Source organism: Drosophila bipectinata, chromosome 3R, assembly GCF_030179905.1.
Source record: "Drosophila bipectinata strain 14024-0381.07 chromosome 3R, DbipHiC1v2, whole genome shotgun sequence".
Classification (NCBI taxonomy): domain Eukaryota; kingdom Metazoa; phylum Arthropoda; class Insecta; order Diptera; family Drosophilidae; genus Drosophila; species Drosophila bipectinata.
The window spans coordinates 10,656,924-10,664,409 of NC_091739.1; positions in this window are offsets into that span (position 1 = coordinate 10,656,924).

Genomic DNA, 7,486 nt, shown 5'->3' on the forward strand with positions numbered 1-7,486 from the left:
GAAAATACTCAGCCAGCCTCAAATCCTAATTCGAAACGCATCAAAACCTATATCTCTGCCATTTTCGTACTTCTCAGTTGACTTCCGAACTGTGTTTCTAATTTATAAATCTTTATCGTTTCGTCTGAGTCAACCTGTTGCTATCTCTTTGTGTTTCCGTTTTCCAAATACCTTGATTAACAAATATAAAGACATATCAAAATTGCCACGCTCGCAGAAAATGACACAAAATTTTGTAAACGAAATTAGAGAAGAACATCGAAGAATGATAGAAATCGTTCAAAATGAAGCGTAAATTTTAGAGATTTGTACATTTAAGTGATCCTTGTTTATAAGCTTATAATTTTATTTTATACATAAAAAACAAAAAAATATATAAACAAAAAAAAAACAACCAAAGTTCTTTTCATAATCATTCTTTAAATCACCTAACTTATTAACTTTTTATCATTTTAAAGAGCTCTTCAGTCGCGAAAGTTTTGGGGGAAATAGAATTTTCCGTAAATTATTTATAATTTGTGGGATGTCTGTGTGTGCGGATGCTGAACGTTTTTTTTTTTTATTTTTTTTGGGATTTTTTTTACTTTGGCTGACTTGTCGTTAGAGTCTGTAAATAATAAGTAAACATGAAACTTTTGCAACGCCAGCCATATTTGCCGCAAATGAAAAGTTGGCTCGCATTTCGTAACGACCAGGAAGTCTTTGCCATCGTTGCCATCGCTGACGTCTTTTCAAATGCACAAGAACTTTGTTAATTATTCATTAGATTCTATAAACAAAAACGCGATACAAAAACTTTAAATGAATTTTCAAATTATCAACACAATTGCAGGCAGAACCAGAAACACATACACAGGAGTTGGGGGTCTAAGGAAAAAGGGAAAAGGAACAGGCGCAAGGGGAAGGACAAGGCTTGGGCAGTGGCACCTCCATAAAGGCGAAAGGGAGGGTCCCCAGTTGTGGGGCTTAAAATGGGGTAGGGCTTCGCCTTTGCCTTCACTAACTCATAAAAGCCGGTAACTTTAACTTTTGACTAGCACAGAGCGAAAATTGTAAAGTTGTATGATGTAGAAATCCATATTTCAAACAGAGAATAGTTAAAAATATGTAGTCCCTTTTATAGGAAAATAGTTAACAATTTTAATGTAAGGTTTCACTTTCTATTAACATTTTTTTTGTCTGCATGACAATGTCTCCCTTTTTTTTGTTGTGTGGGTGAACCTGGGCTTGTGCGCATTTATGGCTAGCACTCACACAGACGCACACTGCAAAAAAGTTTTAAAACTAATTAAATAAAAATTATAAAACTATACAAACTCAAGGCACAAGTTGGGCGGCTAAAGGACATTTTCTCCTGGCCCGGCATGGGGGTGTGTGTATACACCCGTAGTATGTATGGCTTTTTGTGTGTCGAATAAGCTCTTTTTGGCATAGAAAGCCGCGTAAAGAGCTCTCGGAATTTTGGGGCAAATGTGAGCATAAAGTCGCCTGCATCCATTCAGTTTGATGTTGTTCCTGGCTCAGCTCTTAATGCCTTTACCCGCACCCCGTCCTTGCTCGCACAGTGAACCACATACTAACCGCTGGATGTCATCTTTTACTTTAATATATTTTGGAATGCTCTCTGGCTGCCTTTGTTGCTGCTACTGTTGCATGGCAGTTAAGTGCAGCAAGTAAGCAATCTTCAATTAAAAGTTGCTTCCAGCAACTCGACTCTCCGCTGCTGGCTGTATGTCCTGCTTATTTTTGTGGCCAACTGAGGTTAGTTGGTTTAAAAAAAACAACAAGGACGCAGCTTGCCGAGAGTAACATACATAAGTGTGTTTTGCAAACAAAAATAGTTTAAATTAACTTAAGCACTTAAGAAAAAAAAATATTATGCTCTAGAAGTGATTATTTTCAAAAGGCCAGTAGCTCAACCACTTTTTAATTAAACACATTTTTATAGGTTTTTATCAGAAGCTTATTTCCCGTGCATTTAAAGTAACTTGGATACTGTCACTTGCCGGGAGAAATGACATTTCTCTGGCAACCAAACCGACTCCGGTTAGACTAAAGGAAAGTAACTCTTGATGGATAATATCCCCATCCCACTGCCTCCATCCTTCGCCCAGGACTGTCCTGGCAATGAAATCCTTTTAACATTTGACTCTAATTAATTTTAATGATGATATAAACGCACAGGAAGAACATAAAACTAGATAGCAGGTTAGCTTTCTGAGGCAAAAGTTATGAGCTGGCCACTGCTTGTCAATATATATTATATAAGGAGCGAAGGGCAGGAAGCTCTAGTCAAGAGCTGCTAAAAAAAGAGAAAAGTAAATAAAGGAAAACAATTTTGGTCCACTAAACAAGAGCCATATTTTGCAGCTTACCCCCGCACGGCAGCCACTGCCCTTAGAATCACGAATCGCTCCTTCATCAGGACGGCGAATAAGCCGCAACAATAAGCTCAACAAGAACCCAGTACTGTCCTTGGTTTTTGGTCAATTCCATTTAATTTAATTTAATAGCCTTGCGCTTTTTGTCATTCGCTGCCCAGATCCGCACACACAGCGTCCATTTTATATGAAGCCAAGTTAACAAGCACTGAGAAAAATGAGGGGCAAATGATACCGATTTCAGTGACTTTTGGAATATAAAATAGCCTATCCACTGATACAAGAAATGTTATATTTTTTAGTTAAAAAGCTGGTCACTTTATGGTAGTGTATAGTTTATTTTCTTCGAGTGTGTTATAGTTACAGGACATGCATGTCCTGCCAGCGAGAGGCGTGCTCCTGATCATCGCCATCGCACTTGTCCTTGTTGCCTGCGCTTTAAAGGCAATTTGTTGTTCGCTGATAATGTTGTTATTGCGGCCAGAAGGCAGCAGCCAAACCAGCTAGCGTCTTTTAATCCTTGACGTCCTGTTGCTTTACACTCCTCCGCCTCCTTCCGCCGCCCGGCGCCTGTTTGCGCTATTCCATTTTATCTGGCCAGGCCACAAATCCTTGTGTGCGGGGGCCAGCGCCTCGTGTCCACAGTGTTCGCAAACAGGATTTTAACAATATTATTTTTAATTACGGTTTTAATAAATATTTCCTTTGTCAATTTACAACACAAACCGGCAGTCGGGACGCAACAAAAAACCAGTCCTAAGGGAGAAATGAAACAGAAGTTAGTCGCAGAAAGATAAGATCCTTTTGCGGTGCCTAATCAAATTCTGTCGACTTGTCAGCCAAGTTCTCATACTCACATCCCAAAAAATACTTACATATATAGCACATGCATGGCATAAATTCCACAGAGCATGACTGCCAGAAGACAAAACAATTTAATTAAACAAATCAGAGCCAGGCCAAGGAAACCCCTAAAAACGAAATTTCCCTTTGAATGCTATTTAACAAGGAATTTTTATTTATTTAATACTTCCCGTTTCTCCCTTTTACAGCGAGGATTACTATGGCGATGTAGACCTGAAGGCTTTGAAAAAATTGGGCTATTAAAAATACATATAAATACACACACAACAAACACACAACACCCACGTACACAGGAAACACACTGAAATACAAAATTTAAGTCATGGCAGTTTGAGGGCCGAAAGTCAATGCAAGATGGCAAGAGCGGAGGTGGCCCAAGGAGCCAAAGGATGGAGAAGGATCAGAAGGAAACCACAATAACAGTGGGCTTAAAATGCTTGCCACACACGAAGACACACACACTAGGCATAAAGCATACAGTATGCACACAGAATACATAAGAATCGAACAGTTGACTTTAAAGACTGAGCACAGAATAACCCCCCCCAATAATAACCCGATGGAAAATAGTCGAAAGTGGACCGCAGCCTCTTTAAGTGGAATCGCCGAGCCGTGGAGTCAATTACATTTGTCCTGGATCGAATCGAAGTTATGGAATATGCCAGTTGGCTTTATGGCTCGACGAGTTTCTAAGAAACCTTTGACGAGGTGGAGAGAATTTCGCGGAATTCAATGGTTACCACAATGGCCGCAAAAGTCAAATTTAACTTATTTAACGAAATACTCAAGAAACCGCACCCGCAAGGCATAAGCATTACCCCAGTTACTCCCTCTTTCCTTTTTGAATAACTTCAATGTATATACAGTTTAAGTTTTAAGTTAACAACTATGTAAAGGCGAAATAAATTAAATGTTTTTGCGAATAAACTATAAAGCATTTTTATCTCTTCGCCTATCACTTGCAAACCTGGCAAGCATTTTCATCATATATTGGAAAACATTTTGCCTCCGCTCGCATATATTTTAATCAGTTGAGTAAAGCCCGGATTTTTCATCTGGCAGATGGCCAAGGGCCTCTTGGCCACAATTTACTAGACACTGTAGCCATATACGGCTGACCGCAAAACACAACACGCATACGCACTGTTTGCCAAGCAAATAGCAGCAAAATGCCTTAAACCAAAAAACAAGTAAATAAACAAAGGCCGGGCAACAAAATTGATAATTATTGAGGACTCGGCTTGGAGCGGAAAGCTGCCAGCTGCCATCTGCTAGTTGCAAGTATCTGCCAGTCGACAATAGCCAGTGTGGCACACAAAGGGGGTGGGGGCGTGGCAAAGGGCAAGCTCTAACGACGCACAAGTGTAACATTAGCCTATGAAAAGATTGAAAAGCAGCAGCAGCACAAAGGGGGGTTCCATGTTGCATGTTGCAGCGGGAAGACATGCTGTTGCATGTTAATTGAAATCAATAAGTGGAACACAACCAACCGTCGCCCCCCGCCTGGCTATCAATAGATATCTGTGTGTGATATTGTGTGAGTTCTACTGTGTGTGTGGGTCTCTCGGTTTTGGGTGAGTGTGAGTGTGGTCACAATGGCGGACAGACGCCTGGACCAACAAGAACAACAACTGCATCGGCTCGGCATCGGCATCGACAGCAGCAGTGGTAGTGGATGCAACAACAACACAATGGTTAGTTATCGAAGTAAATGTGGTAAAGTAAATTATTTGCCCAACGGCTAATGACAATGGCAATGGCAACTACAAACTACTACAACAACACTACAGCCAGCTCTCACATATCCTTTTTTATTTATTATTTAGGCAGATGGCAGTTGCATTTTTCCCATTGCCAGCTGCTGCTACATTAGTTGTGGACTCGGCCAGACGTAAATTATGCATTGTTATTTTTAGAATATTTCTATAGACACCATACCTCATGCAGAAAGAAAAAAAGTTACATTAAATGTAATAAAATTGTATATATTAAAGAAACTGAAATTTTGCATTTAAATTAATAGGAATACTTACTATTATTGTTAAACTTGAAACAAACAATTCTTCAAAAAACGAAAACATATATTTTTACAGTGCTTGCTAAAAATGTATAGAGCCAAGGCAATTTGAAAAATTGAATACATTTTTTCCCTTGGACTAGTATCCTTTTCGTTTCGATCCTGTTGGGTCCTGACCCGTCTTGCCTGGTTTCTAGACCGACTTTTCCTGGCCAGCGACGTGATGGCAATTACTCCAGCTCCGACAACTCCGATTTTCCGACACCGACTTTTCCGACGTTGGCTCTGTTTAGTTCACTTCAGCTCAGCTCAGGACACCCGTTCAGGACACCCGGCTGGCGGCAACAACAACTGCCGCATTGCAGTCGCTTGTAGTTGCTGCTGCAAATGGCTCGTATAACGTGCAAAAACTGCAACTGCAACAACAAAGCGACACAATACAACGGCAGCAGCAACAGCAATACACGGCAAATGGCAGCAAAGAAAATTATGCTTGCAATAACATTTACATACATGTGTGTAGAATGTGTGTATGGCCCGGGCCGGCTTATATGGGTGTGCGTTTCCCAGACTGTGAGTGTTAGTGTGGTGTGTGCCAAATTTATTTACCAATCGTCGCTTGTGGCGGCCAACAAGCCAGAGGTCGCATTTTCATTTCAAACATCAAAGACGGCAAATGGAAGCCAGAATATGGTTCTGAAAATAAACAGCTCCTCTAACCGAATGAAGGACAGGTAATCAAGTAAAGTGCAATTCGGATGGACATGATTATGAAAAATATGGTAACAGATTTTTAAAGTTAATCAGTTAGCAGGAAAATTCCCAAGTCAACACTTCTTATTAAGATATATTAAAATATAGTTATGAAGTCAAGATTTGAAAGCTTTTTTAGGTACTTTTGCAACATACTTTTACTAAAATTAATATCTTAGTATATGTTTGTATTTGATCTTTTATATAAAAATAAATATTAAATCTGGCATTTACGGTCCCTTAACTTCTACTTTCACTCGTTCTGGTTTACTTTGACCTCCGGCTGAGCTTATCACACTGACTGCAGGCCAGGATAGTGGCTCAAGCCGTCTCATTCATCGGTCATCATAGCCAGGCTGGCTTGATTCAATAAAAATTGGCTTCCAGTGGCCATTGTTGAGCGGGCCACTAATGCGGCACAGTCGCAAGTGCTTCAACGAATAAGTGGCAGCGAAAGCAGTAAAAAATAGTATACTTGCAACTTCCATGTTGCCCAAATACTAAAAAATACTAAAACTATATACACTAAAAAAATCTATGTACATTCTTAATCGGTAATTTAAAACAGTTTTCAATATATTATTTAGTTAATAGTTTTAAGGTAAAGAATTTGCATACATATTTAATCAGATCAACATTTTTTAGAATTTTTTCGAGTGCATTCACAGCCTCGGGATGCTATGCCGTATCCTTCTTTAACGCGAAATGCCATGACAATGGCTTGGTGTTCAATACGCTCCACGACAATGGCAACGGATCCAGACTCTGCTTATTTTTATTTGCCTGGCCAGGACTAATGCCCGTCCGGCCCCAGCAACAAGAAGCAATGCGCTCTAACGCCCTTATCCTTGTAACGACTTTGCCGCTGCGCTTTTGCGGTTGACCGCATTTGCTGGGAAAAATCTGTTGCTGCCAAAGCATTGCCCACTGCCACTGCCACAACTACAGTTGCTGTTGCTGCTGCTTTTGCTTCTGCTACTGCTCCTGCCATTGGTATTGCTATTGCCATTGCTTTTTCTGCTCTTGACCGAGTGGAGCTATAAATATCTGCGATAGCGAAATGCAATTACGTGGCAACAATGAATACAGCGGCAGCGATTGCTCTCTTTGGTGCCTGCCACCCTTTTCTGCCTGCCACCCGGCCTCAACCCTCCACATCCGGCAATTGACAATGATGATGTGTACATACTTTTTGTCTTCTCCGCTCTGTTTTTTATGCTGCAAAAGCGGAGACTCTGAAGTTTCTGGAGCACATCTGAGTGTGGCATTTTTCTATAACATTTTCGCTGCATTGTTGGTCCACCTAACTCCCCCGATTTCAAGGAACGATACATTGGCTACGTTTCGGCAAATTTATGTGCTCTTCGTGGAGGGTTCAATGTTGGCCATCATAAAATATTAAAGCTGACAACAAATCCAGGCTGGAAGATACAAAGATACAACTATCTCTGCTAAGTTTATGGTTTTTACA